This window comes from Delphinapterus leucas, chromosome 1 (genome assembly GCF_059928025.1).
Source record: "Delphinapterus leucas isolate spDelLeu-1000000601 "Yukka" chromosome 1, BTC_Dleu_Yukka2, whole genome shotgun sequence".
NCBI classification, from domain to species: domain Eukaryota; kingdom Metazoa; phylum Chordata; class Mammalia; order Artiodactyla; family Monodontidae; genus Delphinapterus; species Delphinapterus leucas.
Genome location: NC_143129.1, coordinates 139,658,736 through 139,678,547, shown reverse-complemented (window position 1 = coordinate 139,678,547; position 19,812 = coordinate 139,658,736). Strand labels below are relative to the sequence as shown.

Sequence of the window (19,812 nt, the reverse complement as noted above, 5' to 3'; positions counted from 1 at the left end):
TTGAGCTGCATGAGCTGTTTGTATATTTTGGACATGGATCCCTTGTTGGTTGCTTTGTTTGCAAATTATTTTCTCCCATTCTGAGGGTTGTCTTTTCATGCTGTTTATGGTTTCCTTGCTGTGCAAAAGCTTTTAAGTTTACTTAGATCCTATTTGTTTATTTTTGTTTTTATTTTCATGACTCTAGGAGATGGGTCAAAAAACATCTTGTGATTTATGTCAAAGGGTGTTCTGCCTTTGTTTTCCTCTAAAAGTTTTATACTGTCTGGCCTTATATTTAGGTCTTTAATTAATTTTGAGTTTATTTTATTTATTTATTTATTTACTTTAACATCTTTATCGGAGTATAATTGCTTTAGAATGGTGTGTTAGTTTCTGCTTTATAACAAAGTGAATCAGTTATACATATACATATATCCCCATATCTCTTCCCTCTTGCATCCCCCTCCCTCCCACTGTCTCTATCCCACCCCTCTAGGTGGTCACAAAGCACTGAGCCAATCTCCCTGTGCTATGCAGCTGCTTCCCACCAGCTATCTATTTTACATTTGGTAATGTATATATGTCCATGCCACTCTCTCACTTTGTCCCAGCTTACCCTTCCCCCTCCCCATGTCCTCAAGTCCATTCTCTAGTAGGTCTGCGTCTTTATTCCCATCTTGCACCCAGGTTCTTCATGACCATTTTTTTTTTTTAGATTCCATATATATGTGTTAGCATACAGTATTTTTTTTCTCCTTCTGACTTACTTCACTCTGTATGACAGACTCTAGGTCCATCCACCTCACTACAAATAACTCAATTTCATTTCTTTTTATGGCTGAGTAATATTCCATTGTATATATGTGCCACATCTTCTTTATCCATTCACCTGTCAATGGACACTTAAGTTGCTTCCATGTCCTGGCTATTGTAAATAGACCTGCAATGAACATTGTGATACATGACTCTTTTTGAAATATGGTTTTCTCAGGGTATATGCCCAGTAGTGGGATTGCTGGGTCATATGGTAGTTCTATTTTTAGTTTTTTAAGGAACCTCCATACAGTTCTCCATAGTGGCTGTATCAATTTACATTCCCAACAACAATGCAAGAGGGTTCCCTTTTCTCCACAGCCTCTCCAGCATTTAATTTTTGTACATTTTTTGATGCTGTCCATTCTGAGTGGTGTGAGATGATATCTCATTGTGGTTTTGATTTGCATTTCTCTAATGATTAGTGATGTTGAGCATCCTATCATGTGTTTGTTGGCAATCTGTATATCTTCTTTGGAGAAATGTCTATTTAGGTATTCTGCCCATTTTTGGATTGGGTTGTTTGTTTATTTGATATTGAGCTGCATGAGCTGCTTGTAAATTTTGGAGATTAATCCTTTGTCACTTGCTTCATTTGCAAATATATTCTCACATTCTGAGGGTTGTCTTTGGTCTTGTTTAGGGTTTCCTTTGCTGAGCAAAAGCTTTGAAGTTTCATTAGGTCCCATTTTTTAATTTTTGTTTTTATTTCCATTTCTCTAGGAGGTGGCTCAAAAAGGATCTTGCCATGATTTAGGTCATAATAGAGTGTTCTGCCTATGTTTTCCTCTAAGAGTTTGATAGTGTCTGGCCTTACATTTACGTCTTTAATCCATTTTGAGTTTATTTTTGTGTATGGTGTTAGGGAGTGTTCTAATTTCATTCTTATACATGTAGCTGTCCAGTTTTCCCAGCACCCCTTATTGAAGAGGCTGTCTTTTCTCCACTGTATATTCTTGTCTCCTTTATCAAAGATAAGGTGACCATATGTACATGGGTTTATGACTGGGCTTTCTATCCTGTTCCATTGACCTATATCTCTGTTTGTGTGCCAGTACCATACTGTCTTGATTACTTTAGCTTTGTAGTATAGTCTGAAGTCAGGGAGCCTGATTCCTCCTGCTCCGTTTTTCGTTCTCAAATTGCTTTGGCTATTTGGGGTGTTTTAGTTTCCATACAAATTGTGAAAAATATTTTTCTAGTTCTGTGAAAAACCCCATTGGTAGTTTGATAGGGATTACACTGAATCTGTAGATTGCTTTGGGTAGTATAGTCATTTTCACAATGTTGATTCTTCCAATCCAAGAACATGGTATATCTCTCCATCTGTTTGTATCATCTTTAATTTCTTTCATCAGTGGCTTATAGTTTTCTGCATATAGGTCTTTCGTCTCCTTAGGTAGGTTTATTCCTAGGTATTTTATTCTTCTTTGTTGCAATGGTAAATGGGAGTGTTTCCTTCATTTCTCTTTGAGACTTTTCATCATTAGTGTATAGGAATGCGAGAGATTTCTGTGCATTAATTTTGTATCCTGCTACTTTACCAAATTCATTGATTAGCTCTAGTACTTTTCTGGTAGCATCCTTAGGATATTCTATGTATAGTATGATGTCATCTGCTAACAGTGGCAGCTTTATTTCTTCTTTTCTGATTTTGATTCTTTTTATTTCTTTTTCTTCTCTGATTGCTGTGGCTAAAACTTCCAAAACTATGTTGAATAATAGTGGTGAGAGTGGGCAACCTTGGCTTGTTCTTGTTCTTAGTGGAATTGGTTACAGTTTTTCACCATTGAGGACGATGTTGGCTGTGGGTTTGTCACATATGGCCTTTAATATGTTGAGGAAAGTTCCCTCTATGCCTACTTTCTGGAGGGTTTTTATCATAAATGGGTGTTGAATTTTGTCAAAGGCTTTCCCTGCATCTACTGAGATGATCATATGGGTTTCCTCCTTCAATTTGTTAATATGGTGTATCACATTGATTGATTTGCGTATATTGAAGAATCCTTGCATTCCTGGGTTAAACCCCATTTGATCATGGTGTATGATCCTTTTAATGTGCTGTTGGATTTTGTTTGCTAGTATTTCATTGAGGATTTTGCATTTATGTTCATCAGTGATATTGGCCTGTAGTTTTCTTTCTTTGTGACATCTTTGTCTGGTTTTGGTATCAGGGTGATGGTGGCCTTTTAGAACGAGTTTGGGACTGTTCCTCCCTCTGCTACATTTTGGAAGAGTTTGAGAAGAATAGGTGTTAGCTCTTCTCTAAATGTTTGATAGAATTCGCCTGTGAAGCCATCTGGTCCTGCGTTTTTGTTTGTTGGAAGATTTTTAATCACAGTTTCAATTTCAGTACTTGTGATTGGTCTATTCATATTTTCTGTTTCTTCCTGGTTCAGTCTCGGAAGGTTGTGCATTTCTAAGAATTTGTCCATTTCTTCCAGGTTGTCCATTTTATTGGCATAGAGTTGCTTGTAGTAATCTCTTATGATCCTTTGTATTTCTGAAGTGTCAGTTGTTACTTCTCCTTTTTCATTTCTAATTCTATTGATTTGAGTCTTCTCCCTTTATTTCTTGATGAGTCTGGCTAATGGTTTATCAATATTTTTTATCTTCTCAAAGAACCAGCTTTTAGGTTTCTTGATCTTTGCTATTGTTTCCTCCATTTCTGTTTCATTTATTTCTGATCTGATCTTTATGATTTCTTTCCTTCTGGTAACTTTGGTTTTTTTTTTTCTTTCTCTAATTGATTTAGGTGTAAGGTTATGTTGTTTATTTTGTATGTTTCTTGTTTCTTAAGGTAGGATTTTATTGCTATAAACTTCCCTCTTAGAACTGCTTTTGCTGCTTCCCATAGGTTTTGGGTCATCGTGTGTTCACTGTTATTTGTTTCTAGGTAATTTTTGATTTCCTCTTTGATTTCTTCAGTGATCTCTGGGTTATTAAGTAGTGTGTTGTTTAGCCTCCATGTGTTTGTACTTTTTAGAGACCTTTTCCTGTAATTGATATCTAGTCTCATAGCATTGTGGTCAGAGAAGATACTTGATACGATTTCAATTTTCTTATATTTACCAAGGCTTAATTTGTGACCCAAGATATGATCTATCTTGGAGAATGTTCCATGAGCACTTGAGAAGAAAGTTGTTGTTTTTGCATGGAATGTTGTTTTTTGTATGGAATGTCCTATAAATATCAATTAAGTCATTCTTGTTTAATGTATTATTTAAAGCTTGTTTTTCCTTATTTATTGTCATTTTGGATGATCTGTCCATTGGTGAAAGTGGGGTGTTAAAGTCCCCTACTATGATTGTGTTTCTGTCAGTTTCCCCTTTTATGGCTGTTAGTATTTGCCGTATGTATTGTGGTGCTCCTATGTTGGGTGCATAAATATTTACAATTTTATATCTTCTTCTTGGATTGATCCCTTGATCATTATTGTCTCTTGTAATAGTCTTTGTTTTAAAGTCTATTTTGTCTGCTATGAAAATTGATACTCTAGCTTTCTTTTGATTTCCATTTGCATGGAATATGTTTTTCCATTCCCTCACTTGCAGCCTGTTTGTGTCCCTAGGTCTGAAGTGGGTCTCTTGTAGACAGCATATATATGGGTCTTGTTATTGTATCCATTCAGCCAGTCTATGTATTTTGGTTGGAGCATTTAATCCATTTATAATTAAGCTAATTATCGATATATATGTTCCTATTACCATTTTCTTAATTGTTTTGGGTTTGTTATTGTAGGTCTTTTCCTTGTCTTGTGTTTCTTGCCTAGAAAAGTTCCTTTAGCATTTGTTGTAAAGCTGGTTTGGTGGTGCTGAATTCTGTTAGCTTTTGCTTGTCTGTAAAGGTATTAATTTCTCCATCAAATCTGAATGGGATCCTTGCTGTGTAGGGTAATGTTGGTTGTAGGTTTTTCCCTTTCATCACTTCAAATATGTCCTGCCACTCCTTTCTGGCTTGCAGACTTTCTGCTGAAAGATCAGCTGTTAACCTTATGGGGATTCCCTTGTATGTTATTTGTTGTTTTTCCCTTGCTGCTTTTAATATTTTTTCTTTGTATTTAATTTTTGATAGTTTAATATGTGTCTTGGCATGCTTCTTCTTGGATTTGTCCTATATGGGACGCTCTGTTTTTCCTGGACTTGATTAACTATTTCCTCTCCCATATTAGGGAAGTTTTCAACTATAATCTCTTCAAATATTTTCTCAGTCTCTTTCTTTTTCTCTTTTCCTTCTGGGACCCCTATAATTCGAATGCTGGTGCGTTTAATGTTGTCCCAGATGTCTTTGAGACTGTCCTCAATTCTTTTCATTCTTTTTTCTTATTCTTCTCTGCAGTAGTTATTTCCACCATTTTATCTTCCAGGTCACTTATCCGTTCTTCCGTCTCAGTTATTCTGCTATTGATCCCTTCTAGAGAATTTTTAATTTCATTTATTGTGTTGTTCATCATTGTTTGTTTGCTCTTTAGTTCTTCTAGGTCCTTGTTAAGCATCTCTTGTATTTTTTGCATACTATTTCTAAGATTTTGGATCATCTTTACTATCATTATTCTGAATTATTTTTCAGGTAGGCTGCCTATTTCCTCTTCATTTATTAGGTCTGGTGAGATTTTACCTTGCTCCTTCATCTGCTCTGTGTTTCTCTGTCTTCTCCTTTTGCTTAACTTACTGTGTTTGAGGTCTCCTTTTCACAGGCTGCAGGTTCGTAGTTCCTGTTGTTTCTGGTGTCTGTCCCCAGTGGCTAAGGTTGGTTCATTGGGTTGTGTAGGTTTCCTGGTGGAGGGGACTAGTGCCTGTGTTCTGGTGGGTGAGGCTGGATCTTCTCTTTCTTGTAGGAGGGTCCACGTCTGGTGATGTGTTTCAGGGTATCTGTGACCTTATTATGATTTTAGACAGCCTCTCTGTTGTTGAGTGAGGTTGTGTTCCTGTCTTGCTAGTTGTTTGGCATAGGGTGTCCTGCACTGTAGCTTGTTGTTTCTTGAATGGAGCTGGGTCTTGGCATTGAGATGGAGATCTCTGTGAGATATTCGCCGTTTGATATTACAAGGAGCTGGGAGATCTCTAATGGACCAATGTCCTGAACTTGGCTCTCCCACCTCAGAGGCACAGCCCTGACCCCTGGCCGGAGCACCAAGAGCCTGTCATCCACACAGCTCAGAATAAAAGGGAGTAAAAAAGAAAGAAAGAAAGGAAAAGATAAAATAAAATAAAGTTTTTAAAATAAAAATTAATTATTAAAAAAATTAAAAGTAATAAAAGAAAGAAAGAAAGAAAGAAGAGAGCAACCAAACCAAAAAACAAATCCACCAATGATAACACGCACTAAAAACTATACTAAAGAAAAAAAGAAAAGGGAAAAAAAAAAAGGACAGACAGAACCCTAGGATAAATGGTAAAAGCAAAGCTATACAGATAAAATCACACAGAGAAGCATACACATGCACACTCAAAAAAAGAGAAAAAGGGGAAAAAAATATATTGTTGCTCCCAAAGTCCACCTCCTCAATTTGGGATGATTCGCTATCTATTCAGGTATTCCACAGATACAAGGTACATCAAGTTGATTGTGGAGAGTTAATCTGCTGCTCCTGAGGCTGCTGGGAGAGATTTCCCTTTCTCTTCTTTCTTTGCACAGCTCCCAGGGTTCAGCTTTGGATTTGGCCCTGCCTCTGCATGTAGGTCATCTGAGGGTGTCTGTTCTTCGCTCAGAGAGGACAGGTTTAAAGGAGCAGCTGATTCGGGGGCTCTGGCTCACTCAGGCCGGGGGGAGGGAGGGGTATGGATGCGGGGTAAGCCTGCGGCGGCAGAGGCTGGCATGGCATTGCAACAACTTGAGGCATGCCATGCATTCTCCCGGGGAAGTTGTCCCTGGATCATGGGACGCTGATGGTGGCGGGCTGCACAGGCTCCTGGGAGGGGAAGTGTGGATAGTGACCTGTGCTTGCACATAGGCTTCTTGGTGGCCGCAGCAACAGCCTTAGCGTCTCATGCCCATCTCTGGGGTCCGCGCTGTTAGCCACAGCTCGCACCCGTCTCTGGAGCTCCTTTAAGTGGCACTCTTAATCACCTCTCCTCGTGCACCAGAAAACAAAGAGGCAAGAAAAAGTGTCTTGCCTCTTCGGCAGTTCCAGAATTTTTCCCGGACTCCCTCCCGGCTAGCTGTGGCGAATTAGCCCCCTTCAGCCTGTGTTCACACAGCCAACCCCAGTCCTCTCCCGGGATCCTACTGAAGCTGGGGCCTCAGCTTCCAGCCCCCACCTGTCCTGGCAGGTGAGCAGACAAGCCTCACAGTCTGGTGGCTGCTGGTCGGTACCGATCCTCTGTGCGGGAATCTCTCTGCTTTGTCCTCTGCATCCCTGTTGCTGTGCTCTGCTCCGTGGCTCAGAATCTTCCCCCTCCACCACCCGCAGTCTTTGCCCGTGAAGGGGCTTCCTAGTGTGTGGAAACCTTTCCTCCTTCACAGCTCCCTCTCACTGGTGCAGGTCCCATCCCATCCCTATTCTTTTGTCTCTGTTTTTTTCTTTTTTCTTTTGCCCTACCCAGGTACATGGGGAGTTTCTTCCCTTTTGGGAGGTCTGAGATCTTCTGCCAGTGTTCAGTAGGTGTTCTGTAGGGGTTGTTCCACATGTAGATGTATTTCTGATGTATTTGTGGGGAGGAATGTGATCTCCACATCTTACTCTTCTGCCATCTTGAAGCTCCTCTTGAGTTTATTTTTGTGTATAGTGTTAGGGAGTGTTCTAATTTTATTCTTTTACATGTAGCTGTCCAGTTTTCCCAGCAACACTTATTGAAGAGACTGTCTTTCCTCCATTGTATATTCTTGCCTCCTTTGTCACAGATTAGGTGACCAAAGCTGCATGGGTTTATCTCTGGGTTTTGTGTCCTGTTCCATTGATATGTATTTCTGTTTTTGTGCCAGTACCATACTGTTCTGATGACTGTAGCTTTGTAGTATAGCCTGAAGTCAGGGAGCTTGATTCCTACAGCTCCATTTTTCTTTGTTAAGATTGCTTTGGCTATTCGAGATTTTTCGTTCCATATAAGTTGTAAAAGTTTTTGTTCTAATTCTGTGAAAAATGCCATTGGTAATTTGATAGGGATTGCATTGAATCTGTAGATTGCTTTGGGTAGTAGAGTCATTTTCACAATGTTGATTCTTCCAATCCGAGAACATGGTATATCTTTCCATCTGTTTGTGTTGTCTTTGATTTCTTTCATCAGTATCTTATCAAAACTTATCTGATAGTTTTCTGAGTACAGGTGTTTTGCCTCCCAAGGTAGGTTGATTCCTAGGTATTTTATTCTTTTTGTTGCAATGGTGAATGGGATTGTTTCCTTAATTTCTCTTTCTGATCTTCTGTCATTAGTGTATACGAATGCAAGAGATTTCTGTGTATAAATTTTGTATCCTGCAACTTTACCAAATTTTATTAATGAGCTCTAGTAGTTTTCCTGTAGCATCCTTAGGAGTTTCTATGTATAGTATCATGTCATCTACAAACAGTGACAGTTTTACTTCTTCTTTTCCAATTTAGATTCCTTTTATTTCTTTTTCTTATCTGATTGCCATGGCTAGGACTTCCAAAACTATGTTGAATAATAGTGGTGAGACTGGACATCTTTGTTTTGTTCCTGATCTTAGAGGAAATACTTTTTCAGTTTTTCACCATTGAGAATGATGTTTGCTGTGGGTTTGTCATATATGGGCTTTATTATGTTGAGGTAGGTTCCCTCTATGTCCCCTTTCTGGAGAGTTTTTATCAAAAATCAGTGTTGAATTTTGTCAAAAGCTTTTTCTGCATCTATTGAGATGATCATATGGTATTTTGTATTTTGTCTAGTCTTCTAGTTGATCTTGCCAACAGGTCCATTCTAGTCCTAAGTCTAACTTACCAACATTAAGTTTTTATGTGATAATCATACATACAGTAAAAACAAGTTCACAGGATTTTTGTGATTCCAAATGTGAAAAGTTTTATAATATGAGGGAGTATATATAAAATGAGTCATTTTAGTCAGGTTATGATATAATCTTTGAGTGAAAATTGGAATGAGAAAATTTACAATTCTACACACTGTAAATGAGTAGTTGTCTTTATTTTCTTATAACGCCACTTCTTTCCTTTCATGACACTTACATGTGGGGCTAGAGAACATGCAAACAAAATGGCCCACTCAGTGCCTAACAGCATTTAATAATCATAGCTCCAGCAATACTGAAATGGGAAGAGATCAAAACATTAAGTTTCTCAGTAAGCAACAGGCTATCACAACAGTGCAACAACAGTACCACGATGCTCCTGTTACTCTATAAAGCGTAATATTGCCTAAACTTTTTGTTTGTCAGAATTTACTCTGTTACTCTATAAAGCGTAATATTGCCTAAACTTTTTGTTTGTCAGACTCATAATCACCTATGAGATTCTAGACTCTGCTAATAGCATGTCTTTTTCTATGTTTCCTCAGTCCTAAGGATGGCAGCTGCTTCCTACAGTTACTAATCTCTGGGTTACCTCATGGTCATGGGTTGGATTGTGTCCCCTAACGTAGGTACCACTGAAATCTGTTAATATGACCTTGTTTGTAAACGTCTTCTATATGTAATCAGGTTAAGGTGATGTCATTATGGATTTGGGTGGGCCTGAAGTTGAATGAACAGTAGTGTATTTGTACAGAGAAAGAGAGGGGGATTAGATGCAGAGACAAAAAAGAGGCAGAGAGGAAAGAAGGCCATGTGAAGACAGAGACAGAGATTGCAGTTATGCAGCCATCAGCCAAGGAAGTCTTGGGGCCACCAGAAGCTGGGAGAGGCGAGGAAAGACTCTTTCCTAGAGCCTTGAGAGGTAGCATGGCCCTCCTGATATCTTGATTTCAGACTTCTAGTCTCAGAACCACGAGAAAAGATATTTCTGTTATTTTAAGCCACCCAGTTTGTGGTACTTTGTTAATGACAAATGCCCTAGGGAAATGAATACACTCACAATCCTCTTTTTGCTATTTCAGTCTTCTATCAATAATATTGGTAATAACCAATCTCTCAATCCCCTGCTATAAATTCCCTGTGTTTGAAATACCTAGTGAGATATCTGGTTTTACCACTGGAATGTAAACTGATATACTATGCTTCCCCCCAAATTCTCAGTACCTTGTATCTTGATCTAAAGTGTAATCACCAAACAGTTGATGGATGTAGTAAATAGAGAATTGCAACAAAAGATTAATATCAATGCATATTTTTTCACTTGTCATATATAACACTTGCTAATTGCTAAATATTTTGCCCAATTCGTCTTTATCATTTCACTTAATAATATGTCTTGGAAATCTTCCTGTATCAGATCAGCCATGTTATTTTACAGCTGCATAGTTTTTATCAATTGGATATACTGTTATTTAATTAAATGGTGCCTGAAGGATCCTTTAATTTTTTCCATCTTGTTTTTTTCTTTTAGGTTCTTATCAGTTATCTATTTTATACATATTAGTGTATATAATCCAATCTCCCAATTCAACCCCCCCCCACCCCACTTTCCCACCTTGGTGTCCTTGTTCTTTACATCTGTGTCTCTATTTCTGCCTTGAAAACTGGTTCATCTGTACCATTTTTCTAGATTCCACATATATGCATTAATATACAGTATTTGTTTTTCTCTTCCTGACTTACTTCACTCTGTATGACAGTCTCTAGGTCCATCCATGTCTCTACATATGACCCAATTTCATTCCTTTTTATGGTTAATATTCCATTGTATATATGTACCACTTCTTCTTTATCCATTCATCTGTCAATGGACATTTAGGTTGATTCCATTACCTGGCTATTGTAAATAGTGCTGCAATGAACATTGGGGTGCATGTGCCTTTTTGAATTACATTTTTCTCTTGGTATATGCCCAGTAGTGGGATTGTTGGGTGATATGGTAATTCTATTTTTAGTTTTTTAAGGACCCCCCATACTGTTCTCCACACTGCTGTATCAACTTACATTCCCACCAACAGTGCAAGAGGTCTCCCTTTTCTCCACACCCTCTCCAGCATTTGTTGTTTGTAGATTTCCTGCTGATGCTCATTCTAACTGCTGTGAGGTGATACCTCGTTGTAGTTTTGATTTTCATTTCTCTAATAATTAATAATTTTAAGTTTCATTAGGTCCCATTTGTTTATTTTTGTTTTTATATCCATTACTCTAGGAGGTGGGTCAAAAAGGATCTTGCTGTGATTTATGTCAAAGAGTGTTCTTCCTATGTTTTCCTCTAAGAGTTTTATAGTGTCTGGTCTTACATTTAGGTCTTTAATCCATTTTGAGTTTATTTTTGTATATAGTTCTAGGGTGTGTTCTAATTTCATTCTTTTACATGTAGCTGTCCAGTTTTCTAAGCACCACTTATTGAAGAGACTGTCTTTTCTCCATTGTATATCCTTGCCTCCTTTGTCATACATTAGTTGACCATAGGTGCATGAGTTTATCTTTGGGCTTTCTATCCTGTTGCATTGATCTGTATGTCAGTTTTCGTGCGAGTACCATATTGTCTTGATTACTGTAGCTTTGTAGTATAGTCTGAAGTCAGGGAGTCTGATTGCTCTAGCTCCATTTTTCTTCCCCAAGATTGCTCTGGCTTTTCATGGTCTTTTTTATCTCCATAGAAATTTTAAGATTTTTTTGTCCTAGTTCTATAAAAAATTCCATTGGTAATTTGATAGAGGTTGCATTGAATCTGTAATTTGCTTTGGGTAGCATAGTCATTTTCACAATATTGATTCTTTCAATCCAAGAACATGGTATATCTCTCCATCTGTTTGTGTCATCTTTGATTTCTTTCATCAGTCTCCTATAGTTTTCTGAGTACAGTTCTTTTACCTCCTTAGGTAGGTTTATTCCTAGGTATTTTATTCTTTTTATTGCAGTGGAGAAGGGGATCGTTTCCTTAATTCCACTTTCTGATCTTTCATTGTTAGTGTATAGGAATACAAGAGATTTCTGTCCATTAATTTTGTATCCTGCAGCTTTACCAAATTCATTGATTAGCTCTAGTAGTCTTCTGGTGGCATCTTTACGATTTTCTATGTATAGTATCATGTCATCTGCAAACAGTGGCCATTCTACTTCTTCTTTTCCAATTTGGATTCCTTTTATTTCTTTTTCTTCTCTGATTGCCATGGCTAGGACTTCCAAAACTATGTTGAATAATAGTGGCAAGAGTGGACATCTCTGTCTTGTTCCTTATCTTAGAGAAAATGCTTTCAGTTTTTCACCATTGACAATGATATTTGCTGCAGGTTTGTTGTATATGGCCTTTATTATGTTTAGGTAGGTTCTCTCAATGCCTACTTTCTGGACAGTTTTTATCATAAATGGTTTTGAAGTTTGTCAAAAGCTTTTTCTGCATCTATTGAGATGATCATATGCTTTTTATCCTTCAATTTGTTAATATGGTGTGTCACATTGAATGATTTGCATATATTGAATAATCCTTGCATCCCTGGGATACATCCCACTTGATCATGGTGTATGATCCTTTTAATGTGTCATTGGATTCTGTTTGCTAGTATTTTGTTGAGGATTTCTTTTTTTAACATCTTTATTGGAGTATAATTGCATTACAATGGTGTGTTAGTTTCTGCTTTATAACAAAGTGAATCAGTTATACATATACATATGTTCCCATATCTCTTCCCTCTTGTGTCTCCCTCCCTCCCACACTCCTTATCCCACTCCTCTAGGTGGTCAAAAACCACCTAGCTGATCTCCCTCTGCTATGCGGCTACTTCCCACTAGCTATCTATTTTACGTTTGGTAGTGCATATATGTCCATGCCACTCTCTCATTTTGTTACAGCTTACCCTTCCCCCTCCCCATATCCTCAAGTCCATGCACTCGTAGGTCTGTGTCTTTATTCCCGTCTTACCCCTAGGTTCTTCATGACCTTTATTTTTATTTTTTTCTTAGTTTCCATATATATGTGTTAGCATACGGTATTTCTTTTTCTCTTTCTGACTTACTTCACTCTGTATGACAGGCTGTAGGTCCATCCACCTCACTACAAATAACTCAATTTTGTTTCCTTTTATGACTGAGTAATATTCCATTGTATATATGTGCCACATCCTCTTTATCCAATCATCTGTTTATGGACACTTAGGTTGCTTCCATATCCTGGCTATTGTACATAGAGCTGCAATGAACATTTTGGTACATGACTCTTTTTTTTTTTTTTGGTACGCGGGCTTCTCACTGTTGTGGCTTCTCCTGTTGTGGAACACAGGCTCCAGACACGCAGGCTCAGAGGCCATGGCTCACAGGCCCAGCCGCTCCATGGGATGTGGGATCCTCCTGGACGGGGGCATGAACCCATGTCCCCTGCATCAGCAGGCAGACTCTCAACCACTGCATCACAGAGAAGCCCCAAGTACATGACTCTTTTTGAATTATGGTTTTCTCAGGGTATATGTCCAGTAGTGGAATTGCTGGGTCATATGGTAGTTCTATTGGTAGTTTTTTAAGAAACCTCCATATTGTTCTCCATAGTGGCTGTATCAATTTACATTCCCACCAACAGTGCAAGAGGGTTACCTTTTCTCCATACCCTCTCCAGCATTTACTGTTTCTACATTTTTTGATGATGGTCATTCTGACCGGTGTGAGATGATATCTCATTGTAGTTTTCATTTGCATTTCTCTAATGATTAATGATGTTGAGCTTTCTTTCATGTGTTTGTTGGCAATCTGTATATCTTCTTTGGAGAAATGTCTATTTAGGTCTTCTGCCCATTTTCGGATTGGGTAGTTTGTTTCTTTGGTATTGAGGTGCATGAGCTGCTTGTAAATTTTGGAGATTAATCCTTTGTCACTTGCTTCATTTGCAAATATTTTCTCCCATTCTGAGGGTTGTCTTTGGTCTTGTTTAGGGTTTCCTTTGCTGAGCAAAAGCTTTGAAGTTTCATTAGGTCCCATTTGTTGATTTTTGTTTTTATTTCCATTTCTCTAGGAGGTGGGTCAAAAAGGATCTTGCTGTGATTTATCTCATAGAGTGTTCTACCTATGTTTTCCTCTAAGGGTTTGATAGTGTCTGGCCTTACATTTAGGTTTTTAATCCATTTTGAGTTTATTATTATGTATGTTGTTAGGGAGTGTTCTAATTTCATACATTTATATGGACCTGTCCAGTTTTCCCAGCACCACTTATTGAAGAGGCTGTCTTTTCTCCACTGTATATTCTTGCCCCCTTTATCAAAGATAAGGTGACCATATGTGCATGGGTTTATCTCTGGGCTTTCTATCCTGTTCCATTGATCTATCTTTCTGTTTTTGTGCCAGTACCATATTGTCTTGATTATTGTAGCTTTGTAGTATAGTCTGAAGTCAGGAAGCCTGGTTCCTCTAGCTCCATTTTTCGTTCTCAAGATTGCTTTGGCTATTCGGGGTCTTTTGTGTTTCCATATAAATTGTGAAATTTTTTTGTTCTAGTTCTGTGAAAAATGCCAGTGGTAGTTTGATAGGCATTGCATTGAATCTGTAGATTGCTTTGGGTAGTAGAGTGATTTTCACAGTGTTGATTCTTCCAATCTAAGTACATGGTATATCTCTCCATCTATTTGTATCATCTTTAATTTCTTTCATCAGTGTCTTATAATTTTTTGCATACAGGTCTTTTGTCTCCCTAGGTAGGTTTATTCCTAGATATTTTATTCTTTTTGTTGCAATGGTAAATGGGAGTGTTTCCTTATTTTCACTTTCAGATTTTTCATCATTAGTTTATAAGAATGCCAGAGATTTCTGTGCATTAATTTTGTATCCTGCCACTTTACCAAATTCATTGATTAGTTCAAGTATGTTTCTGGTAGCATCTTTAGGATTCTCTATGTATAGTATGATGTCATCTGCTAACAGTGACAGCTTTATTTCTTCTTTTCTGATTTTGATTCATTTTATTTCTTTTTCTTCTCTGATTGCTGTGGCTAAAACTTCCAAAACTATGTTGAATAACAGTGGTGAGAGTGGGCAACCTTGTCTTGTTCCTGATCTTAGTGGAAATGGTTTCAGTTTTTCACCATTGAGGACGATGTTGGCTGTGGGTTTGTCATATATGGCCTTTATTATGTTGAGGAAAGTTCCCTCTATGCCTACTTTCTGGAGGGTTTTTATCATAAATGGGTGTTGAATTTTGTCAAAAGCTTCCTCTGCATCTATTGAGATGATCATATGGTTTTTCTCCTTCAATTTGCTAATATGGTGTATCACGTTGATTGATTTGCATATATTGAAGAATCCTTGCATTCCTGGAATAAACCCCACTTGATCATGGTGTATGATCCTTTTAATGTGCTGTTGGATTCTGTTTGCTAGTATTTTCTTGAGGATTTTTGCATCTATGTTCATCAGTAATATTGGCCTGTAGTTTTCTTTCTTTGTGACATCCTTGTCTGGTTTTGGTATCAGGGTGATGGTGGCCTCGTACAATGAGTTTGGGAGTGTTCCTCCCTCTGCTATATTTTGGAAGAGTTTGAGAAAGCTAGGTGTTAGCTCTTCTCTAAATTTTGATAGAATTTGCCTGTGAAGCCATCTGGTCCTGGGCTTTTGTTTGTTGGAAGATTTTTAATCACAGTTTCAATTTCAGTGCTTGCGATCGGTGTGTTCATATTTTCTGTTTCTTCTTGGTTCAGTCTCAGCATGTTGTGCGTATCTAAGAATTTGTCCATTTCTTCCAGGTTGTCCATTTTATTGGCATAGAGTTGCTTGTAGTAATCTCTCATGATCCTTTGTATTTCTGCAGTGTCAGTTGTTACTTCTCCTTTTTCATTTCTAATTCTATTGATTTAAGTCTTCTCCCTTTTTTTCTTCATGTGTCTGGCTAATGGTTACCCATTTTGTTTATCTCCTCAAGGAACCAGCTTTTAGTTTTATTGATCTTTGCTATCATTTTCTTCATTTCTTTTTCATTTATTTCTGATCTAATCTTTATGATTTCTTTCCTTCTGCTAACTTTGGGTTTTTTTTGTTCTTCTTTCTCTAATTGCTTTAGGTGCAAGGTTAGGTTGTTTATTTGAGATGTTTCATGTTTCTTAAGGTAGGATTGTTTTGCTATAAACTTCCCTGTTAGAACTGCTTTTGCTGCATCCCATCATTTTTGGGTCATCGTGTTTCCATTGTCATTTGTTTCTAGGTATTTTTAAATTTTGTCTTTGATTTCTTCAGTAATCACTTCGTTATTAAGTAGTGTATTGTTTAGCCTCCATGTGTTTGTATGTTTTACAGATCTTTTCCTGTAATTGATATCTAGTCTCATAGCGTTGGTGTCAGAAAAGATGCTTGATACGATTTCAATTTTCTTAAATTTACCAAGGCTAGATTTGTAACCGAAGATAGGATCTATCCTAGAGGATATTCCATAAGCACTTGAGAAAAACGTGTATTCTGTTGTTTTTGGAAGGAAAGTCCTATAAATATCCATGAAGTACATCTTGTTTAATGTATCATTTAAAGCTTGTGTTTCCTTATTTATTTTCATTTTGGATGATCTGTCCATTGGTGAAAGTGGGTGTTAAAGCCCTTACTATGATTGTGTTACTGTCGATTTCCCCTTTTAAGGCTGTTAGTATTTGCCTTATGTATTGAGGTGCTCCTATGATGGATGCATAAATATTTACAATTGTTATATCTTCTTCTTGGATCGATCCCTTGATCATTATGTAGTGTCCTTCTTTGTGTCTTGTAACAGTCTTTAATTTAAAATCTATTTTGTCTGATATGAGAATTGCTACTCCAGCTTTCTTCTGATTTCCATTTGCATGGAATATCTTTTTCCATCCCCTCACCTCAGTCTGTATGTGTCCCTATGTCTGAAGTGGGTCTCTTGTAGACAGCATATATATGTGTGTTGTTTTTGTATCCATTCAGCCAGTCTGTGTCGTTGGTGGGAGCATTTAATCCATTTACATTTAAGGTAATTATCGATATGTATGTTCCTATTCCCATTTTTTAAAGTGTTTTGGGTTGTTATTGTAGGTCTTTTCCTTCTCTTGTGTTTCTTGCCTAGAGAAGATCCTTTAGCATTTGTTGTAAAGCTGGTTTGGTGGTGCTGATCTCTCTCAGCTTTTGCTTGTCTGTAAAGGTTTTAATTTCTCCGTCAAATCTGAGTGAGATATTGCTGGGTAGAGTAATCTTGGTTGTAGGTTTTTCTCCTTTATCACTTTAAATATGTCCTGCCACTCTCTTCTGGCTTGCAGACTTTCTGCTGAAAGATTAGCTGTTAACCTTATGAGATTCCCTTGTGTGTTATTTGTTGTTTTTCCCTTGCTGCTTTTAATATTTTTTCTTTGTATTTACTTTTTGATAGTTTGATTAATATGTGTCTTGGCGTGTTTCTCCTTGGATTTATCCTGTATGGGACTCTCTGTTTTTCCTGGACTTGATTAACTATTTCCTTTCCCATATTAGGGATGTTTTCAACTATAATCTCTTCAAATATTTTCTCAGTCCCTTTCTTTTACTCTTATTCTTCTGGGACCCCTATAATTTGTATGCTGGTGCACTGAATGTTGTCTCAGAGGTCTCTTAGACTGTGCTCAATTCTTTTCATTCTTTTTTCTTTATTCTCTTCTGAAGTAGTTATTTCCACCATTTTATCTTCTAGGTCACTTATCCGTTCTTCTGCCTCAGTTATTCTGCTATTGATCCCGTCTATTTTTAATTTTATTTATTGTGTTGTTCATCATTGCTTGTTTCGTTTTTAGTTCTTCTAGGTTCTTGTTAAATGTTTCTTGCATTTTCTCTATTCTATTTCCATGATTTTGGATCATCTTTACTATCAGTATTCTGAACTCTTTTTCAGGTAGACTGCCTATTTCCTCTTCATTTGTTAGGTCTGGTGGGTTTTTACCTTGCTCCTTCATCTGCGGTGTGTTTTTCTGTCTTTTCATTTTACTTATTGTATTGTGTTTGGGATATCCTTTTCACAGGCTGCAGGTTCGTAGTTCCCATTGTTTTTGGTTTCTGTCCCCAGTGGCTAAGGTTGGTTCATTGGGTTGTGTAGGTTTCCTGGTGGAGGGGACTAGTGCCTGTGTTCTGGTGGATGAGGCTGGATCTTGTCTTTATGGTGGGTAGGTCCACGTCTGGTGGTGTGTTTTGGGGTGTCTGTGGCCTTATTATGATTTTAGGCAGCCTCTCTGCTAATGGATGAGGCTGTGTTCCTGTCTTGCTAGTTGTTTGGCATAGCGTGTCCAGCACTGTAGCTTGCTGGTCGTTGAGTGGAGCTGGGTCTTGGCATTGAGATGGAGATCTCTGGGAGATATTCGCCATTTGATATTGTGTGGAGCCGGGAGGTCTCTTGTGGACCAGTGTCCTGAACTTGGCTCTCCCACCTCCGTGGAACAGCCCTGATGCCCGGCTGGAGCACCAAGACCCTGTCCTCCACATGGCTCAGAATAAAAGGCAGAAAAAATAGAAAGAAAGAAAGACAGAGATAAAGAAAGAAAGAAAGAAAGAGGATAAAATAAAATAAAGTAAGATAAAATAAAATAATTAAAATAAAAAATAAATTTTAAGAAAAAAATTTTAAAAAGTAAAAAAAAACGGATGGACACAACCCTAGGATAAATGGTGAAAGCAAAGCTATACAGACAAAATCTCACACCGAAGCATATACATACACACTCAGAAAAAGAGGAAAAGGGGAAAAAATAATCTATCTTGCTCCCAAAGTCCACCTTCTCAATTTGGGATGATTTCTTATCTCTTCCAGTATTCTACAGATGCAGGGTACATGAATTTGATTGTGGAGCTTTAATCCGCTGTCTGAGGCTGCTGGGAGAAATTTCCCTTTCTCTGTTCGCACAGCTCCCTGGGTTCAGCTTTGGATTTGGCCCCGCCTCTGCGTGTAGGTCGCTGGAGGGCGTCTGTTTTTCACTCAGGCAAGACGGGGTTAAAGGAGCCGCTGATTCGGGGGCTCTGGCTCACTCAGGCCGGGTGGAGGGAGGGGTATGAATGCGCGGCGAGCCTGCGGTGGCAGAGGCCGGCGTGACGTTGCACCAGCCTGAGACGCGCTGTGCGTTCTCCCGGGGAAGTTGTCCCTGGATCACGGGACCCTGGCAGTGGCGGGCTGCACAGGCTCCCCGGAAGGGAGGTGTGGATAGTGACCTGTGCTCGCACACAGGTTTCTTGGTGGCGGCAGCAGCAGCCTTAGCGTCTCATGCCCGTCTCTGGGGTCCGCGCTGTTAGCCGCAGCTCGCACCCATCTCTGGATCTCCTTTAAGCAGCGCTCTTAATCCCCTCTCCTTGCGCACCAGGAAACAAAGAGGCAAGGAAAAGTCTCTTGCCTCTTCGGCAGCTGCAGACTTTTCCCGGAACCGCTCCCGGCTAGCTGTAGTGCACTAGCCCCCTTCAGGCTGTGTTCACGCCGCCTACCCCAGTCCTCTCTCTGCGCTCCGACTGAAGCCCAAGCCTCAGCTCCCAGCCCCCGCCCGTCCCGGCGGGTGAGCAGACAAGCCTCTCGGGCTGGTGAGTGCCGGTCGGCAGCGATCCGCTGTGCGGGAATCTCTCTGCTTTGCCCTCCGCACCCCTGTTGCTGTCCTCTCCTCCGTGGCCGCCACCCGCCGTCTCCACCTGCGAAGGCACTTCTAGCGTGTGGAGACCTTTCCTCCTTCACAGCTCCCTCTCACTGGTGCAGGTCCCGTCCCTATTCTTTTTCTGTTTTTTTCCTTTTGCCCTACCCAGGTACGTGGGGAGTTTCTTGCCTTTTGGGAGGTCTGAGATCTTCTGCCAGCGTTCAGTGGGTGTTCTATAGGAGTTGTTCCACGTGTAGATGTATTTCTGATGTACCTGTGGGGAGGAAAGTGATCTCCGCATCTTACTCTTCCGCCATCTTCTCAAATCCTGTTGAGGAATTTTGCATCTATATTCATCAGCGATATTGGTCTGTAATTTTCATTTTTTGTCTGGTTTTGGTATCAGGGTGATGGTGGTCTCGTAGAATGAGTTTGTGAGTGTTCCTTCCTCTGCAATTTTTGGAAGAGTTTG

The 19,812-nt window shown here is 38.9% G+C and overlaps 1 protein-coding gene across 1 annotated transcript in view; it reads right to left on the bottom strand.

Moving 5' to 3' along the window:
* Window positions 1-19,812, bottom strand: part of C1H1orf87 (chromosome 1 C1orf87 homolog) — a 122,645-nt gene that overhangs the window by 18,893 nt on the left and 83,940 nt on the right.